Source organism: Nanorana parkeri, unplaced genomic scaffold (assembly GCF_000935625.1).
Source record: "Nanorana parkeri isolate BGI_ZX_2015 unplaced genomic scaffold, ASM93562v1 scaffold122, whole genome shotgun sequence".
Taxonomy (NCBI): domain Eukaryota; kingdom Metazoa; phylum Chordata; class Amphibia; order Anura; family Dicroglossidae; genus Nanorana; species Nanorana parkeri.
The window spans coordinates 542,959-565,101 of NW_017306390.1; the positions used below are offsets into that span (position 1 = coordinate 542,959).

A 22,143-nucleotide genomic window follows, 5' to 3' on the forward strand; every position below is an offset into this window, starting at 1 on the left:
ACTGCTTAATGTTCAAGAATACCGTACGCAACATCTGGAGCAACCAAAGGGTTCCCTGGAACCTGGTCGAGAGAGGCTGGTTTTCAGCAACCAATTAGATTATAAGTTTAATTTTCTACACTACACTAAAAAGTAATGCAGCAGTCTGCTGTTTGGTTGCTATGGACATCACAGTAACTAATTCCTTCAAATGTTTTTTATATATACACAATAAAATATTGTATCTATTTATAACATAGAAATGCAATCTAGAGTCAACAAAGCAAATGGATATATATATATATATATACATATACACACATACATATACACGGATAGATATGCAAGTATTTCACTTAGATAGGCTTATAAGATTTCAACAACCTGAGCAGTTTTGTAGCCTGATAACTGTGGGCTTCCTTCCATAGTATAATAAAACACAAAATCCAAGATGGGAATGACTTTTAGCTTAACCTTCAAGCTCATTCCACATCTAAACCCTGTCTGTTACAGCGACTTGCATGTATGGAAACTCTTCAAAAAATCTGAAGGACTGGGGTGCATGTATAAGGCTGCTTGTTTTTTTAGACTGGATTTCCAGTTTAGAGAGAACCAAATACAATTTGGGACCATTTAATTTGGAATCACAGAAGGTCCGTTGGCTCCCATAACTCATGGCCTTTGTCCCTTTATTGCTTGGCATGTGGCTCTTCAGTTAGAATTGTTCACCTGGATACCTGTCCCTTTCATAAACCTAACCTCTTGTTTGCATACCTTCCACTCTTGGGTCCTTTATGGTGAAGAAAAAACATTCTAGCGCTGAAAAATACCAGTGCCCAAGTCCCAACTCCAGAATATACTACTTCATAAACTACCATTGCATTTTATGGAAATATTGCACATTCTGCTGTACTAGTGGCTCTTCAGGCGAATAATTAAATAACTGCTTCCATCCAGAGTGAATTGCAAAAGATGCAGGCACCCCCTCCCACCCTTTTTCTACACCAATGGAACACTGACAGATATTACATTTCATACTGGAAATTCCTTTTAACAATCTTTAGCCGTAAGTGCTTGTTAGCAATCTCTAAGGTCTGGAAGTGCCAAATAAGCCAGCAATAGGCACCAATTAACCTCAGTGCAAGCTTTCTAACACAACGTATTTGCAAATACAGAGTATGTCAGTATCCACACTGATCACATTAACTTATTATCCTTCTGATCCCTTCACCGCTCAGACCATGAACCTGTTCATCATATGGACAGCTGTCAAATCATCACATACCTGTGAAGCAGTGTGTATAATAAACCTCTGCGAAATGGCTTTTTGACCTCTGCTGCCAAAGTCATCATTGAAATGTGTATGAGACCCAGCCTCCGCTGGCTATGGATTTACCCGTGTGCCTATGCATTTATAATGGTTATTGCATTCTAAAAGTCTAGTGAATTAGGCAAACAAAAGGCCATTCTGCTATTCTATAACACTACAAGCCTCCCCAGCAAAAAAAGGGACTATTGGATGCTAAGAAAACACAAGCCCTTTGCTTGGAAATGACAAACATTGCATTCACTGACTTTTTATCCAGACTCACACAGAATTGGAAGTCTTATGCACTGGCTGTAATTTAATTGGCAATAGCACATGGGAGAGAACTTGTGGAACATAATAGGATATTGGTGTTTGGCTTTTACAGGGAAATGTGAGCATTCTGGCTATATATGTGGGATTGGGGAAGAAAAAAAATGTTTACAAATCAAAATAAATACACTATAATACAGACATGATGCTTACTTGACGACAGCTGCCTAAAACATAAACACATTAATTTGTTTCACCGGAGCATAGAATGTCGAATGCCTCCCTACAACCTAAACTATTATTATGCTGTATGCTTCATCACAATTCATTGTGACCTCTCCCTGAGAAACCTGGTGGGAATGGTAGAATAATTCTTGATGTACTGAAGGTCATAAGAATGTGTGCTTCTGTAATCAAGAGGGTAGAAAAGTACAGCCTTCTGATGTGAATGCCTCTGTGTACTCGTCATTTAATATGCTGGCACTACATAAATATGGGAAATAAAATACTGGGCCAGACGTAGCCAATTCCAACATTCAAAACACCGCCATGCAAATATTTAACTCACAGGACATTAATATTAATTTCAGTGCTTAGGCCATGGAAAGCAATACATAATTGTTAGATTGTATTGTGCTCAGTTTACCCCCAGACATCCCATGGTAGGCTGTTTTAAAAAGAATGCCAGATACCATATGTAGAAGAGCTCTGGTCCAAAATGCTTCCATGGTTCCCTTGGCCAGAACTGATCAAATTTTGAAAATCTAATTCCAGCTACATTAGGAATGTTAAAAAATTGCTTCAACCACCCCCCTTGACCACCTTAGGATCTATTGATCTATTGCTCAAGGGGACAAAGCGATAGTCTAGCATACAATAATACAAGGGTGGACAAATTCATATGGAATTTAGGAGCCAAACTGTCCGATCTAGGAGCAAGCAGGATTTTTTTTATAAGCCAGCACCAGTGACAACTGGAAAAAAAACCTCAAAATTTAGGAGCCAGCTGTAATTTCTAAGGAGCAATAAATATATGGCTCCTGGGATTTGTCCAGCTCTGCATTAATCCCTGACTCCACTGTTCAGCAACAGCCGTCACTCTGGTCCTTCACTCTTCAGAGCTTGTGGGTGAGTACTCCTACCAGTGACCATGTCCCATCCTGAAGACATGGCCAATGGTCCTGCACTGATTACAGTTCAAACTTGATGATGTCTATGACAGGGGCAGTCAGAGACTGGCATAAACAGTGGCTTTCACTGGCATCATTAGAACTGACGGAGAGGACGAATGGAGGACTGTGAAGTATTAATGTGCGCTAGCCTGTCCCCTAGAAAAAAAATGAAATATAGATGCATGATCAGTGGAGGTGGGGGAGTGGTTGAGGCAATTTTGATAATTTTTTAATGTGGCTCGTGTTGGTCTTTAATATATCTTATTATTGATTTTCTCTCCAACTCCGATGCCGAGTGGGCTGCTAAAGTGCAATATCTGCAATCTCCTGAAGCAAATAGCCAGGTGTGATGTTTTAAATGGAAACTATGGTTTTGAGTCAATTTTGATTTAAAGTTTATACGATTTTATATGTTTACAAATTAACTACCAAGGAGTTGTTTATAAGCTAGATCATAATTTTAAAGAGATTTCTGCAAACATTAGAAGGGGAAAGGGATGATTTAGTACATGACAAATGATTACCAGAGCACTCTAGGTTACCTAAAAAGACAAAAGAAGCAGTTCGTTTTTCAAGCACAGTAACTTCTTATGAAACCTCTGACATAGCATTACGGAGGGTGGGGGAGTGAGACAGATTATCTAACTTAAAGGAGAATTATGAGGCGAGTGATTTTCACTCAGCCTCATAATCATAAGGCTTCCTTAACCACCTCCGGGCCGGCCGTAGTAAAAAAAACGGCCGGAGCAAAGAGTTCCAGAGGATGGGAGAGACTCTAAAGAAGTCATCGAGGCAGGCATTGAAGGAGTTGACGAGGGAGCTGGACAGCAGGAGGTATTTGGAAGAGCAGAGGGGACGGTTAGTGTGATACTTTGAGACCAGGTTTGAGATATAGCCGGGGCAGAGTTGTGGATGACTTTGTAAGTGGTTAATATTTAGAATTTTATCTTTTGGGCTATTGGAAGCCAGTGGAGGGATTGGCAGAGAGGGGTTGCAGACACTGAGCAGTTGGTAAATAGTACTTGGTGGTGTGTTCTTTACAAAAAAGAACCATGCAATGGTAATTAAGTTGCAGATTAAGCTATTATAGACTTAGCCAGCTGGTAATTTAGAAGAAATAAAACACTCCCACAGACTATTTCATACCTCATATCTTTCCAAGTTGTTGGGTAAGTTCCAAGTTTTTAGTCTCAGGAAGGCCTTTTAGTCTCAGGAAGGCCAGGGTTTAGCAAACCGCATGTGGTTACAGTGGAATTGTAGGTGCAATATGAGAGTGGGGCGCATAGACTTGGGAGAACAAGAAGGTTGTGGGAATGGGGATCCAGCAGAGGTCACCTTTTACCTTAAAGTGGGAAACCACTTATATTACGCACCTGGATTAGATGCAGGCCAAATGTTTATTAAATTACAATTATAGTTAACCACTTGTTGGATAATCAGAAAGAGATGACCATTACAAGAAGAAGTGCAATAGTAACAGAAAAAGGGTGGAGAAGGATGAAGAATCATTTAAGGAAAGAAAAATTGAGCATGTTGTGGAAGTGTTATATTTATGGCCTAAGTTTTATAACATTTGTAATAAGCCTCCTTCTATAACAAACGTCAATCATTTTAAGAAAAGCTTCAAGTGAACCTGTAGCCCAGGGCTGGACAATTTCCAGGAACAAAGTAGCCAATGCTTCTTAGAAATTACAGCTGGCTCCTAACTTGAGTTTTTTTTTCCAGGTGCTGTCGACTACAAACAATTCTGCTGGCTTCTGGATTCCATGTTCATTTGTCCACCCCTGCTACAGCCAGACTATAGACATTCAAGTATTTACAAGCAGTAAATTTGCTTTAAGGCTAGGTTCAGATATTGACGTTCGACCGCACGATTGTGCACAACTGTACACAGAGGTTGCCGTGTGGCCCCATTGATTTCAATGGGGCTACATCCACCGGGCAATCGCTACATGTACTTTTTTTGCGACACACAATACGTGGCTTTTTTTTTAGCTGCGAGTGAGTTCAATTGCACGGGCAGTATCGCGTTGGGAAACCTTGCGCCTGGTGCGACAGGAGTGCCATTAGAAAATAATGGCACTGCCAGTACGATCGGCAATGGTGGGTGATTGCTGTCACGGATCGCCATAGTGTGAACCTAGCCTAAAACAAGCCCTCATTGTTAAAAGAAACCCTGTGCTAACAACACATATGCGAGTCTCACACTCAAGGAGCAGCCCAGCAGTAAGACAGGCCCCTGAACACTGCCTAAGAAGCAGTGGAGTGTTGGAGCAAAAGCACAGTTAATTAGAGAAGTGTTCAGTAGGGAGTGTCAGACCACAGTAGAACTGGTTTGTGAGAGCGGAGGTCCGACTTTCCTATGTGCTGGCCAGTGGCGGAACTACCAGGGTCGCGGCCGCGACCGGGCCCTTGAGTTCCGCTACTTGGAGGGGGCCCAGGACAGGAGGAAGGGGCCCCTGGTAACCGCTGCTTACCAGGATATTTATTATCCCGGTAACCGCTAATGTCAGTCCCGGGACCTCTTCCTCCTGTCCTGGGCCCTACATGCTTCACGCTGCTCCCCTCACCTGGTTCCGGGCGCAGCGTGAAGTATCATCCAGCCGGGCAGCAGCCAATGAGTGGGAGCGGTGTAATCCCCGCACCCTCATCGCACAGAACTGCTGCCCAGTGACGAAAAGAGCTGCTGCGTGGACAAAAGGGGGAGAGAGGGAGCTGGAAGTATGAAGGTGACATGGGGTCCAGGAGCAGAAAGCTGGGGACATGAAGGGGGGGGATAATGGGGAGCTGGGGACATGAAAGAGATGGCAACTCAGGGTGTTATAACTCTTGCTGCAACACTTAGCCGCTTAAAAAAGTAAAAAAGGAGACTTTATTTCTGTATATACGGTAATAAGATAAGAGGTTTCAGTTGGACACTCATTTACTGCTTGATAAGAGTATACAAGAACGTGAGTGTCATAGGCCAGCGCACTATAAGACCTACTCTAGTCCTGTGTGCTGCCATAGTTTTCCCCTATATTCACAACAGTGACACGATGCACGTTAGGTTCAATAGTCACTTAGCAACTCCGAATATGGGTATGGCACCAAACTGTACCAAAACCTGGAGGCGTTCTTTGACACCAGATTACAATTGTACAATCTAGTCAATCATTGTTTGATTAAAAAAAAATATGAGGTAGAGTTGAATTTTTCAACAATCCGTTCACAGTTCAGTAATTATTAGCTAAAATAAATGTCTGGGAATTTGTATTATTCATAAAGCTTTTGGCATATCGTTTAGTATTCACCTGTATTCTTCTGAAAATCCAAAATGCACATTACACATTGTTGGAATAGTCAAGTGATGAGTGATCATGTATGTCTGCAGACACAAGAATTTTAGAGGTGGGTAATTGTAAGCAATTGCTTGCCATAAGAAAACAGACAGGGCGAATGCATTTAACTGAGTAAAAGACACACTAAATATAAACAGAAAGTGGTCGTCTGTTGCTTCACTACCTTAAAGAGGGCTACATCTTGGGTTATGCAAAAATCGAAATACCTAGACTTAAAGTATATCTATAGCAGTGTAGTTGTGGGCTATAGTATGGAAAATGTAGATTCTCTGTCATGATTTGATTGCAGTCTGTGTCCTGTTGGGGACATTTCCCTAAACTTCCTGTCCTGTAGACAGAAACAGAAAATGAGTGGAAATCTTTCCAAAAAAAGAAGAAGAATTCTTTCCCAGTCAGTTGTCAATGGATTAGACATCCACACTGGAAGATTTCCACTCACCTACTTGAAAACTGTATCGTTTTGGATTTCCCAGATTTTTCCCAGTGACAATGGTCATTAGGACAAATAGAGAGTGTTAATCTCCACAGCGGAGACACACACAGCATAAAAAAACTTTATTGGGGTTTTAACTAGGGATGCACCGATACCAATAATAGTATCAGTATCGGTGCCGATACCGAGTATTTGGGTGAGTACTCAATTTGATACAGACAAAGGCGAATCATCATACATGTTTACTACCCAAAGATATGAAGAGCTAGTCTAGAAAGGAATCTAAATGACTCATTTTTGGTGGATCAAATGTATGTCTTGGTCACCTTCCAAACACGACACATAATTTTAGGGTATTTCCCCTTCGCTCTAAGTCACTATAAGGATAACACAAAACACAATCCTGACGCCAACTTTGACACTTTGTGCCAGTTGTATTTTGCAAGGAAATTAAAACATTGAAAAAAGTTTTGCAGTACAGTTACATTCATCAAAGAGAAACCATATTTCACTGATGAAAAAAAGAAAAATGTTTTCTCTCAGCGATATTTAATCATTCTGCAACTTAATGGTCTACTAAAGCTTTATGCAGCTTGTACAATTTATGTTCTCTGTTAAAGTTAAGAGGATCGTGTGCCTTTTATGTTAAAATAAGCATTCTGTGATGAAAACCAGCAATCGTTAACATGCACATGAACAAGATGGCAGGGAATTTTTGGTTCAGTATTGTAAAAAGGTGTATTGAAAATTTATGTTGAGCATCCATTCTCCAAAATAAGATGGTGGCAACTGCTTATACAGATAAACCAACACAGTAACGTAAAATGGTGCCAGCAGTGTTAGTGTAGCCCAATCTTTATGAATATATTCCAGGACCAAGACTGAATTTCCATCACTGAGCCTGTAGGCATACAACCTTTGAAACCCAAAGCATCATCGTCTTGTGCGACTGACATTAAGAACCAATAGGTAACTTGCAAGTGAATGGACACATTTGAGCCTCTGCCATGGAATTGTAGGTAGACATAAGCAAAGGTCACTTTTCCCCTTAGCACTTGCACATTATCCAGACAAATGTCAACACAAAGGTTGGAGATCTTTCAAATAAAAAGAGGATTTTGAACCGGAGACTGTCCTTAGACACTTTGTTGTGCAACTGGAAAGAGGATTTTTTGTGAATCTAGAAATTCTTCTGTGAGACAGTAGATATTTTTTAATTCTGCTACAAAATATAAAAGGGAAAAGCAGAAGCTTACCTCTACTTTATTACGGGCATGAGGATAGAGGCAGATTCTCATGACACAACATGTTTCAGCTAGAACTAAACTGGCAATTTTTAGTAACTCAAGCACACTACTCCAGTTTTTTCTCAAATTAACCCTTGCAGAGGGGGTACCCCCACACTGCAAGGGTTAACTGCTCGTTTTGGTCTAGGGGTGAAAATAAAGAACATATACTCACCAGATCCTCAGTCCTGCTGCAGTGACTGCTCATCTCTCTCCCCCTCCGCTCCCACCGGCTGTTGTATGTCCCTCGGTGTGCTCATGTCTAACGGACCTGCATGAGATGTGATAACGTTACAGGTCCTTAGGAGCCTAGAGAAGAAGAGGCTGATTGTAACAGTCTAGCTGCCAGGCGGGACTGAGGTTCAGGTGAGCATATTTAATTTTTTTATTTTCTTTATTTTTTTACTACAAAAAAACAAGCACTTAACCCTTGCAGTGTGAGGGAAGCCCCACTGCAATGGAAAATCCTGGAGTTCTTGTTTATGCCAATAGCGATTAATCGGTAAGAGTAACAATTAATCACTACACAGGAACAAAAGGCTCCCTATGGTGAAAGCTACAAAAGCAGCATGCATTGGGGATTAATTGCACAATGCTTTTAATGTGAGTGGAAAATCATGTGAATGCTTCTACATGCTACTTGTGTAGTTCATACTATAGGCCACTTGTTCCCTCAATATAGTAATCAACTGCTAATCTTAGCTATCAATAACAAGAACAATTTTGGTAACGTGACTAAGCTACTGAAATTCACCAAAGTAGCCCCGACTTTTCAAAACAAGTATTTTTAAGCTGAAGGTTCTCTTGAAAGCCCACATCCACCTGTTGATACTCACCTTTATGTGTTTCCCTGCTGCTTCATCAAATGGCATGATAAATACCCCATGCTTTTAGGCATGAGAGAGCATGTCACCTTCTCCCCTTTCTTATAGTATCCCGTGCAAATACTGTAACATAAAGGATGAGAGGAAGTCACTGACCATGCATAAGCTCCAACACCATCCACCATGGACTCCTGGATCCAAAGGAGTCATGGAACAGTGGGTAGCACAGGGAAGGTGAGTATATGTAGGTTGGGAGTTGTTTTTTCAAGAGAACCTATTACTTTGTCATGAAAGAAGTGAGCAAGTTTCTCATTTTTATGATACCCATACAGATAGCATGACTGTCATCTATGTAGTGTATTATGGTAGACTAGAAGCAATCACAATACATTTCTTCAACACACAACTGTCATTAAAAAGGTCCATACAGTAGTTTTAAAGCTTTCAACTCTTTTCTTATCGTGCCTCTCGAATCGGTGCCATGATACACAAGACACTATGGTTCACAGTACATGTATACTTGGAGCCAGTGGCGGCTCTAGACTTTGCGAGGCCTTAGGCGAAACTTAAAAATGAGGCCCCACTCAGGCCCATAATGAGAAAAAATGCAAGCGATAAAAATGAAAGGTATAAAGAGAACTACAACTCCCAGCAATACTCTCTAAAGAAATGCAGAATAGTAACGGCTATAGGGGACTACAACTCCCAGGAATACCCTCGACAGAAATGCAGCATGGTAACGGATATAGAGAACTACAACTCCCAGCAATACTCTCTAAAGAAATGCAGAATAGTAACGACTATAGGGGACTACAACTCCCAGGAATACCCTCGACAGAAATGCAGCATGGTAACGGATATAGAGAACTACAACTCCAGTAGGTGACAGCTGCCAATTTAGGGATTTCTGATGCAGGAAAACGCAGATTACTGACGCAGAAATCCCTAATTGCACCTAAAATAAAGTTGTGAATGTAGCCTAAATACGAGGCCCTCGGGAGTGCAAGGCCTAAGGCGACCGCCTAATTTGCCTAATTAGAGAGCCGCCTCTGCTTGGAGTATACGGTGTAGTACAGCTACTCATGTTTATTTGTTCTTCTTGACCTTTAGAGGTTTGGTTACCCAACATCCAACTGTCAACTCATATATCTCTATATCTTTTGACACCTATTTTGCATTGCCCAAATGTCCTTACTGTTATGGCAGTTTTAACTCCTCCTTGTCTTCTGCTTTAGCTATGTTGGACACACAAACCACATTTGGACACATGAAAACACATTGGCTGCTTGCTTTGAAATATCCATTTGAAATCATTACAGTCAACAAACACATGTCCTGGATCTGATCATCTGCAGCGGATGTCTATGCTTTCAGACACATGCTGTGACTCAGTCTACGTAAACCTGTTCTGCAGGTTCTGTTCTGTTCTATGAGCAGACAGAATTATCCTTCACTGGCACACAACTATGTAGCAGGGAAATACCAGCATTTTCCTGGAAAATCTTTTTCATCTGTTCACGCAAAGTTGATCAATTGACTAAGTTTAAACTTGAAACTCCTTCTACCTCCTTATCGTATCATCCATGCCATAGGGGTCAATTCACAAAGCTCAGCGTTATGAGAGTAGAAGTTAATTTATCTAACCTTATTTTACCACTCTTTATTTTACTGGCTGAAACATGCAATTCACAAAAGCCGGAATCGTGAACGCACACGCAGTTTAACGTTCCTTAAGCAAGTGTTATTTTAACATCACAGACTTTATTTTATCTATTGCTGTGATAAATAACGTTTTGGGTGTTATTTTAACACTTTTGCAGTGCATTTTGGTAGCAGAAGGGGTGGAGCAGATGCCTAAATTACTGTTACTTTCACTTTCACCACACAAAAGGATTCCACAGATAAGGAAGGAATATATTCCATATGCGCCACATGCATACTAATTTTACATTTGGTAGAGAAGAAATCATATAGAAATAACAATAACTTTTTTTCTGAACGGAATGAATATATGAAACATTCGATTTATTTAGATCTACATCTGTTGACAATCAGGCAGTGTAGGGAGAGCAATACATTCTCCTTACCACCTATAAAGCCTGTCTTGATATTAAATATGTTGCATGGAACAATCCACTTGCTCTACAACCCCCACTGAAGGGTGTCCGGGGACATTTGATTTTTCATGTCATGTGAGATTTGCCACTAACCTCTACCTGTAAAAAATAATCTACATTTGTAGAAGGATAAAAACTGTCGAAATGACAACTACATGCCGCCTTCTTCTTCTGTACGCAAAAACATTAAACCATGTGAAAATGAAGAAAAAAGGTTCCATTTTATATACCTCGCGTCATCTCAGTGCAACAAGCATCAGATAACGCCTGAAATCTGTCATAACGCCACCCTGAAGGAGGTGATAAATCTACGTCTCAATAACGAGTGATAAAAGGACCTTTTCCTTTTGTGAATTGCATTTCAAGCATATTTTATCACTCCAGTTGTTAAAATAACGTCTGAATAGTTAAAATAACGTCTGGATAGTTAAAATAACATCTGAATAGTTAATTTAGCACTTCTTAAAAAAAGGAAGCGTTATTGAGTTTTGTGAATTGACTACCTCTAAACAGCAACTATATAACAAGCGATATCAATGAAATAACGGCCGAAATGAAGAAAATAAGCTTTGTGAATTGACCCCATTGTGTGTTTGTGACATGCATCCATACAGTCATCATGTATAGAAAAGAGGCAATTGGGGCATTTGCTATCTGGAGGAGGAAACCCAACAGTATTAGAACCATTGGTCCCCATAGCCGTTGGCACCATGGTTTCTTGTCTACACTATTCACTAAACATTTTTCATGCAAAACCTTTCGGAGAAAAATGGCGATTGCTAAGCTTTTGATTATAAGGGTGATTGCCTAAATAAATACCACAGGCACAAAGCATCTACACTATTGCTCAGCCTGGGGCAAACTTGTGAATCACAAGGATATGTGAGGTGCTAGCCTTCCTCAAACAGTTTTTGTATTTGGAGAGTTGGGTGGTAACTTGTTTGCTAAAGGGACAAACAGCATTGTAAGCAGCAAATTGTGTGTGAAATAAACACATTTTCCCATGAGAACATGTCCATGACATACTTACTTCAAACAAATGACATTCATGCATGGTATTTTCTGGCTTGTTAAAGTAGATGTAAACCCTAACTGAAAGATATTTCATTTGCTAAAGCACTAAACAGCCATATTCTTTTTGACTTTTTTTTAAAAAATTTATTTTCACCTCTTTTTCATCCTTTGTTGCATTTCAACAATGCTAATCTCCTGCAATGTCTTTGCAGGCACTTCATGTCTACATGCACAGTGATGACTGTATGGCATTTCTCTGGGAAGGTTTCCGAATAGTAACAATGAAACATGCCTGCACGGTGCATGCTGAAACCGCGACTTGTAGCCTCCACTAGAAGCACCATGGGGACAAAGCTAGAACACATTTGAGAGACAGAGACACCTTATACCAGGAAGTGCTTGAATAAAGACCTTCATGGCAGGATCACCAGGCATTTTAATGACAGTTGCAGATTTAAAAATATTAAAAATGACTTTGTAATTACATTACTTTTTTAAAGTTTATATTAGATTTTAGTGATTGGAATTATTCTGTTTAAAGGACATGTTATTATAAAACTTTGATAAAATAAAAACTGATGCACAAAAGAGTAAGGCTAGCCATATGTGCATATATGCATGGATGAACAGTATGCATGGAGGAATCAACACTGCCAGCTATTGTATTCAGACAGCCACAGCACCAGTGGCTGCCTGAATAACCGTGCAGTGACGACATCTGAGAGGATGCAGTCACTGTTTGATAACTTTTCATCGGATTACCTGATTTTTAAATCTGCTTTTGTAGCTGGGTGGTGCTGACAGATCCACCCAAAGCTCGAATTTCATCCAGTGCAGCCAATATTTGAGCCGTGAATGGCCAGCGTACACAAAAAAAAAATAGTAGCCGTCAGTATATGGTAGTTAAAAGGGCAACTTTTTAAAACACGTCATCATGAATGGTCCCTTTAACGGAAGTCATATTATACAGACCAGTGATGGATTAAGGCATGGGTAGGCAACCTCAGCACGCCAGTAGTTATGGAACTACAAGTCCCACAGGGCATTGCAAGACTGACATCCCCAGACATGACTTCCAGAGGCAGAGACATGATGGGATTAGTAATGTCACCACAAGTGGAGTGCCCAGGTTACCTACCCTGAGCTAAAGTCGGGTATACATAGGTTTTATTTTTGTTCAACCAAAGGGCTGAACGGAAAAAAAAATAACAGATTCCTCCATCCACGCTAAACAGCATGGATGCTTCCATTGCATTCTGACAGTGGCGTTGAGTCGCTATTCGAATACTCGAACGGAGAATTGATTGACTGCAAGCTCCGTTTGGCCAAAGATTTTCCAACATGCTCCTTTGGCAAAAGTCAATCTAATAATCAACTTCTGCTGAAGCAACAGGGTCACCAAAACAGCAAATATTGGTTGGTTCCTACTGAATCGTCCGAAATTCGCTGCGTGTGTAATCAGCTTTAGGCTTTGGAGCAACCCTAATCTATAAATCCTACTACTACCCTATATTTAGGAAGTTTTCCTGATTAGAACAATGCAATTTTATCAGAACACCACTCATGGCTAAGAGCAGAACGTACATTGGCAGCACCAAATTTAGGACTCTAACACCTCTATTTTCCTTTTATCAATGTATTTTGTTTTATGGAACAAAAGGTTTATTTTTCTTCCCATTAGCACCTATAAAAGGTGATAATTCTGTTGTTTCAAAGTCATGATTATCACAGTTTCACAGAGCTCTGCTATCTTTCCTGGGTGATAAATCTCACAGTATAATTGTTTGTGGTGGTGACCTGGTATCATAGTGTGACATTAGTGTGACACAATAGGGAGCATGGCCTACATAATTAAGAAGCAGGGTTAGAGGAGACAGTCACAGACTATAGCGGGAGGATAATACAAAATTCTGACCAGTTGGATACATTCCTTGCTAGAAAGTTTTTACTGTGTCCTGGATTTAAAAATCAGACATGCCAGCTTTGGTGAAAAAGGGCAGATATGCAAGACATGCAGCAAATGCCAAATAAATATGATGTACATATATATTAAGGATTTATTATACAATTCCTGAATAAAATGCCACTCACAATGAGATAAAGGAAGTGATCTAGTTATTTAATTTGCGTTTTGTTTATGCCCATAGCAAATCTTTAGCAAATGTTGCTAAATTAAAAGGAGTTAATAAAAGCCACTGTCTATTAGCAAGCACCATGTTTGTGAAATATCTATTGAAATACACTATGAAGGTAACAGCATTATCCCATTAAAAGTTTAGAGAAAATGTTGCCGGAAACAGTTATCATGTGCGGCAAGATTGAATTGCTGTTGGGTGCAGTTTAGCAGTGAAATCAAAGACAGGAAACAAAAGACTTTAGGATTGTGTAAAATCTGACACCTTGCAGCAACATAAAAGTGTTATTTGTTTTAAAACCCATAAGAAACAATTCTGAGTTAGAGGACCCAAGCAGGATTTTATCCCCAATCAAGTAAAATGATATCCTTTATTGCCTAAGGTCTTCCAGGTCTGCTACACACTGTACATAGAATCACCATCTCCGAATTGTAGAGCAATACAAATAGGTGCATGAGAAATACTTTTAAATGACTTATTCTATATAATATAGAACTTGCAATTCAGCACAATATTATCACTGTATATGTTTATATATACTATATAAATAAATAAAAAAGGCTTTAGAGAGACAAATAGGAGGATCAAAGATTATGGGTAGAAACCCAAGAAACAATAGAGTGACAAACAATGAGGAATCGAAAACATTATTAAGGGCCTCTTCACACCTTTCCGGTCTGTTGTGGCACCGCACAAAAATTAAGGCAAGTATTTTGCCCGTTAAGGTAGACCATTTATTTCAAAGGGGCTACCAACACGCGGGAACATACGTTAAAACATCCCTGTAGGATTCTTTAATGCAGCGAACCACAACACACAGCATGAGCATCGTGATGAGCTGCAGGGCAGGTGCTTTGCCGCCTGCTGTAGTTGAGAATGGGGAAACCGACCTAATGAAAACATGTCATGAAAGAAATATGGAGGCTGCTATTGCTGAGATCAGCTCCTAATTATGTTAGTTGCCTGGTTGTTATGCCAACCCTCTTGCTTTAACGTTTTTAAATCACTAGTATGGACCAATTAGGCAGGAAAGGACTTCTTACTTTTCTCCCACTTTTCCAGTATACATACTTACATGTTTCAGATCAGTTGTTTCCATTTATGGCTCACAAGTCTGGGAAGTACTCTTATGATTATGGGTTGCTTAAAGTGACACTAAAGTGACACTCCAAGCTCGCTCCCGTGATAGACTACAATCTCAATACAAATTAGTAAACTAAACGTAAGATTGTAGTCCATCACGGAAGCAAGCTTGGAGTGGTGGCTACTTCATTACACACACAGGGATCATGGGGAACAAAAGTAGCCACCTTCCAGAAGGAAGGACAGTGGCAGCATGAGTTTAGAGATGATTTGAGGATCTACAGATGAGTTATACACAAATAAGATACATTTTTGTCAAACCTGGTGGAAAAATCAGATCTCTTTCAATCTAATTGCTGCCACTTTTCAATATTCTCGATTGGATCCTTCAAGAAATGGTTTTGAAGCTGTCAATTTATATCAGTTTCAACTTCACAACTGACCCAATGTTGGTGATTGATTGTCGGTAGATTGCTAAATCTCTGGCAATTATTTTTTATAATATCTGCAAGTCCAACTGGATGGAGAGTGGTTGAAATTGCCTGAGAATTGCCAGGTGTATGTATGGACAGCTGTCTACAGGCCTAATCCAGTAGCTAACAGATAAGGGTATGTTCTTATGACTGTTAGCCTTTCCCAGACATCTCCTGTCAAGGCTTACTTCAAGGAAGAGTTGATTCGTTTTGGCTATTTCCCCTCAACACTGCCCCGGTGAAGGACAAGCATGCATGGTTGTGAGATCTGAATGTTTGTACCACAATCATTGTTACTTCTGTAGGTTTCTTTCCTTCCCCTATGATACTAGCTTGTATGTCTACATGACGTCCCCTGCAATCACCAGCACTGGCAGAAGTGGAGGAAGGAGTGACAAGGGTACATAGGTAAGATGAGCATGGTGAAGGTGAGGTTTGAAGAAACACTGTCACTTTAGCCTGCATGGGAAAGGTGACTATGTTGTGTAAAGTCTTCATTTCTGAAGGAAACAGCAATGTACATACACTACAATTAAACCAGTCACCATGTACATTTTCAAACAGAAGAGAATTTATCTAGGAATTGTTGCCAGTAGTCACTGTACATGATTCCCTTTTGCACTGTCTTATTAATTCAGCATTCTTGTGTCTCTATACATTTGGAACACCAATGTGGTGCTGCCCTCTACATGTATGACAGTCTTCTTAGACTTCCCAGATTACATGCCACACTTTATAATGCATCGTAATCACACAACATATTGTATGGGAAGAGCCATTTCTGACATGATGGTAAACCAAAAACAGGCACACAATTTCCATAAAATGGCAATACTTTGTAAAGAAAGAATCTCTCTAATCAAAATATTTGGGGTATCTTGTTCAAAAAAAACTATACATGTTGAATTATGAGCTAGGAAAATGAGACACAACAAATCAGAATGAAGGACTCTTGCTAGCCTTCCATATCAGATAGATTTATATAAAATAACAAATCGAGAGGAAACACTGCCATGTCCTAATAACAGTACATGTCTGAAGTAGAATCAGATTTGTACTATGTGAAACGAGACACGATTTGCACATACAGACTTATGAAAACTGTCAGAGTAGCACAGCACACAAAGCACATATACTAACATATACCCCAGCTCTCATTGCTGTACCTTACAGTTCCCTGTGTAATACAAACTTCAAGTCTGACCTCTGCAGGCGAGTAACTGCACTCAATCTACATTAGTGCCGGCGCACTGTATATAGTGCTTACTGACAGTATGTGCACTAGACCAAACAAGACTATCTTTTTGGGCTGCTATCTCACAATCAAATTGCTGTGGTCTGGTAAACACACAGAGAAAAGATTAAGGTCACCTTTAAACAAGGGTGAACTTATCTCACTTCAATGGAAATAGCTTCTACAAGGAACAAATCTCTCCTCCTTCACAGCCCATAAATTCCACATTCCCCATACAGTCCCTCCTCATACTCTAAAAAGAGAATGAATGCATAGACATGACTGTAAGAGGTTGTCTTGATGCTTAGCTGCATGAACTAATGTCATTGCAATCATAGTAAACATGTCTATATTCTGTACAAAGTTGTTATACACTATGAGGTTATTAATACTAGCAGAGCTGAGACAGATTGTGGAGCGGAATTACTAAATCCTGAAAAATACAAAATTAGGAGGCACAGGTAACTTGTCTATTTATATCACAATGTTATAATGCTCAGTATATAACTCACAATAGAATGTACAGTGTGGAGTATAAAAAAATACAGCACAGCGTACAGAGTGGAGTGCTATGGAGTATATCAAATACAGCACACTGTACAGAGTGGAGTGCTATGGAGTATACAAAATACAGCACAGTGTACAGAGTGGGGTGGTATGGAGTATATCAAATACAGCACAGTGTACAGAGAGAGGTGGATTGGAGTATAAAAAATACAGCACAGTGGACAGAGTGGGGTGGTATGGAGTATAATAAATACTGCAAAGTGTACAGAGTGCAAAGGTATTGAGTATATAAATACAGCACAGAGTACAGAGTGGATTGGTATGGAGTATATACAGTATAATACAGCACAGTGTGCAGCATGGAGTATATAAAATACAGCACAGTGTACAGAGTGGGGTGGTATGGAGTATATAAAATACAGCACAGTGTGCAGAGTAGAGTGGTATGGAGTATATAAGATACAGCACAGTGTGCAGAGTAGAGTAATATGGAGTATATCAAATAAAGCATGGAATGGTATGGAGAATATCAAATAAAGCACAGTGTGCAGCGGGGAGTGGTATGGAGTATATAAAATAAAGCACAGTGTGCAGCGTGGAGTGGTACGGAGTATACAGTATAAAATACAGCACAGTGTACAGAGTTGGATGGTATTGAATAAAGAACATACAATCTATTGTACAAATTGGTGTGGAATACAAAATGCTCATTGGAGTGTACAGAGTGGAGTGGCATGGAGTATATTAAATACAGCACAGTGTACAGAGTGGAGTGGTGTTGAATAAAGAGCATACAATCCATTGTACAAATTGGAGTGGAATACAGAATGCTCATTGGAGTGTGCAGAGTGGAGTGGCATGGAATATATTAAATACAGCACAGTGTACAGAGTGGAGTGGTGCTGAATATAGAACATGCACAAATTGGAGTGGAGTACAGAACACCCAGCACAGTGAACAAAGTGAGCTGGTACAGAGAGGAGTGGTATGGAGTATGTAAGGGGCAAACAACTTACAGGACAGGGCACTATGGAATATGTAACATAAAGCCCAGCATACAAAGTGGTGTTGCATATCATAGGCCTTAAAGCAACACTGAAGATGTACTATAATGTCATTGATGTGGAGTCACATGTTTCACTGACATCATAACTTGTTAATCCCTGCCAATGACAACACTGTGCAAACCAACTGGTCAGCTCCTTCGATCAGCTGATGGAGGGATGCCGGCTGAAAGTGTGCCGACAGTGGCACCCACTGTGCGAATTGAATCTGGTTCTTCAAGAACTGGCCGGAATTTGCGCAGTGTATGGCCATTGGCCACCTATAGCTGAAAGTTTTAATTGATGGTAGTGGGGGCATGTGGGGCCTTAGAAAAAAGATAGACCTAGTCACAACTGCAACCACGCATCCCCAGTTCCCTGTACTCTATTGTACAGCCCACAAACAGGGTATAGCCTGTAACTATAGCTGACCATGGCTATGATTTTAGCAAACACTATTTTTGTAAAAACAAAAATTAGGATATCATAAATGTAAATGCGACTTAAACTTCTGAAAGGAATCTCTATGCTGGATGATAGAGAGTCATGAAGCTCTAGCTATACGCCCCTACATCGTATGCCACCAAGTGCAAACCAGCCCTGCAAACAGTGGAACCTGATCCGCTGATTTGGGCTGCATCTCTCCAACGCACTGCAAAGTTTATGAAATAAGCCTGCATATAAGAAGCTTTGAGTCCATAATTGAAGGCATGCTAAACAAATGGCAGCTTCAAAGGAAGCAATGTGAACAGAATTACAGCAGGCAAAGAAGAATCCAGTCAAATATTTCTCTCCCTCTGCCCGAAGACAGCAAACGCTTTGCGGTTTTAATACCACAGTAAATTCTTGCTAAAAAGGATTATTATCGCTCACAACTTTGCTGACAAAAGAGCAAATCAGTCCAATATGTCCCGGTAATGTTTAGCACCCCTGCTCGGGGAAAGTTTCCCCCTGTCAAGTGACTGATGCAGGAAAATAAAAACAAACCGACTGCTGCCAACTCTTCTACAAATCTTGCTGTTTACTTGCCTCTAAATGCTCTTCATAACCACAAATATGTTCACAAACTGGCCATTGTCCACTGGCTGTATCCTTTCTCTTCCCACAAACCTACAGCAGAGGTTCCCATAGTTACCCCCGCTCGCTTATTTACCACCTAAGCGATCAAAGCCAGCCTACAGTGCACACAATGAGCCTTGCCAGGCTTCCTACAGGGTAAATGCCCAGCAACTAATTAACTAATATACTTCTGCATATGGACGCCTGGAGCAGGCTCCCTTCTCAAATCAACGTCCTCGTCACCAGGGTGTACTGTGCAAGGAACAGCTGATAACACTGGAAGAAATCACATCCAGTATTTAATAAACACAGAACAAAGCATTTCAAACAATGACACTTCATTAACAACACTGATGACTACAGCCATTTATGTTGGCGCGGATGAGCTTTGTCTCAGTCTACAGAAGAGCTCTTAGACACTATGTATCATGATGGCCACACACGTATCGATACGATGATTCAATCGATCAATCCATGTGACTATACTGATTGAGTGGAATAAAAAAAAAGAAACATTAGAAAACTCTCCATTGATTTCTACTCTACTTCATTATCTCGTCATAGTGGAACACTGGTGATTAGACATTATGTATCATGATAGCCACACACGTATCGATACGATGATTCAATCGATCAATCATTCGATGTGACTATACTTATCAAATAAAACATTTTGTAAAAACTTGAATTAGAGAGCTATCTAATGATTTAACTCTTCTTCATTATCTGGCCATGATGGAAGTTTGAATGATTAGATTTGAGTGATCTGGGGGAGTCAATGGTGGAGAAAGATCTGGGTGTTCTGGTAGATCACAGACTGAATAATAGCATGCAATGTCAAGCAGCAATTTCTAAAGCAAGCAAAATACTTTGGTATCATGATGGCATCATGATGGCCACACACGTTTCGATACAATGATTCAATCAATCAATCATTGTCATTATACTTATTTAATAGAATATTTAAAAAAAACTTTAATTAGAAAGCTCTGCATTGATTAAACTCATTATCTGGTCATGGTGGACTATGGATGATTAGACACTATGTATCATGGTGACCACACACATATAGATACAATGATTCAATCGATCATTTGATGCTACTAAACTTATCAAATAGAATAAAAAAGAAAACAAAACACCTTTCATTAGAGAGCTCTCCATTGATTGAACTCATTATCTGGTCAGTGTGGTATATTGGTGATAGCTTCTAGACTCTCAAACAAATATCTACGTATGTGTCTGAGAATTCATCCAAACACAGATCTAGTATAAGAAAACCTTTTGTTCGTGGTTGACTTTGATTGACTTGTGTCTTTTTTTAACCTATGCCCTATCGATTGCACGCGCGATCAATATCGTTAATCGATATGCATGAGGCCACCTTTGAGAAGAATAAGAATCACTCAGGGTTAGTTCCCAGATCAATCCTGTGTTAATTCTGCTTCAAGATTCATTTGCATAATCTCAGTTCAGCAAGAGGAAAAAAAAAAGCAGACAATGACCCCCTATTCCCTCCAAAGGGATCTCATTAAAATCCAAACAAAGCAAGTCATTGACCAATAAAAGTTGGCCAGAACTTTGCCCTATTACAGATGGAGATGTGATTCTGAATTCTGCAGCAGCAGCACATGTCCCTTACCTGAGTCATGGCTAGAATCCCATAATCCATACAAGCTATGCAATGCAAGAGGGTTCTCTCCCCTGGGAGGAATGTGACAGCGGGTCAAGGTTCAGGAGGAGCAGCAATCCATCAGATGAGCCCCTTAAAGCAATGTTCCCCCTCTTTGAGACTTTCTTTGCCGGGACAGTCGGAACTTGTGCAGAATCCTATCCCACTTCTCTGTGTCAGCCTATGAGAAGTGAAAAGCAGGGAGAGGCAGCTGAACGCCTCCACTTCATTTCAAAGCGCAGCGCAGCCAGCCGAGTCCCCGTGTGAGTCCGGGCAGCGGACAGCTCGGCCAATCTGGGTTAGGGGGGCGTGGCTTCCTCTGCCATGAGGCGGATTACAGCGATTAACTAGCTGGGTGCTGAAAGTGGAGAAGCACAGCGCATCGCTCGTTATCAGTGCCATCAGTCAGGAAGGCGAGGCAGAGCCAAACGATTTCTATAGAATGAACTTCCATTGATCAGTCTGATCCTTTCCCATGGAGGGGGCTACTGCTTATCTCACAAGCCACTTCAACACAAGAGCTGCCTTTATTTAATCACAGATTGCATTGTTTGCTGTAGTCCCTGGTGATTGGAGAGCTGGAAGTAAATATTGTTTGCTGAAAAGCTTCCTGTTGTCTGATGGAAGGCAACGTTTTTTATGATTGTAACCCGTTTTTTCCCAACCTTTTTTCAGGAGCGGCGTCCCTTAAAAGTGGCCAAAATCCTGAGGCTCCCCAGTGTAAAGTGTAAACATTGTAGTTGGAAAGATGTAGAAAATAATGGGTGGTTTTCCTCCACCCCCCAATATACCAGATCCTTATCCAATATAAGGGTCTGGTATGGATTTTAAGAAGGACCCCTTTTCCAATCAGGAACCCCCTTGCCATCAGAGTCCTCCCCTTTAACATAAGAAGACACCCCCCCACCACCATCCCATAAGAAGCTCCCTTGCTATCAGTGTCACCCCCTTTCATATGAAGGGCCCCCACTTTCCCATCAGTAGTCCCCTTGCCATCAGTGTTTCCCCCCTTTCAAATGAGAAGCCCTCCACCTTCCCATCAGGAGCCCCCTTGCCATCAAAGTCCACACCCTTCACATCAGAGTGCCCCCCTTTCACATAAAAAGCCCCCACCTTCCCATCAGGAGCTCCCTTGCCATCAGTGTCTCCCCCTTTCACATAAGAAGCCCCCCACTTTTCCATGAGGAGCCCC

General features: G+C 40.6%; 1 protein-coding gene across 1 annotated transcript in view; it reads right to left on the reverse strand.

The window, feature by feature from the left end:
- Window positions 1-20,987, reverse strand: part of MID1 (midline 1) — a 169,685-nt gene extending 148,698 nt beyond the window's left edge. The window contains exon 1 of the mRNA XM_018553510.1: window positions 20,922-20,987. The gene's annotated coding sequence lies outside the window, so the exon portion shown is untranslated. The remainder of the gene's footprint in view (window positions 1-20,921) is intronic.
- Between the last annotated feature and the right edge of the window lie 1,156 nt (window positions 20,988-22,143).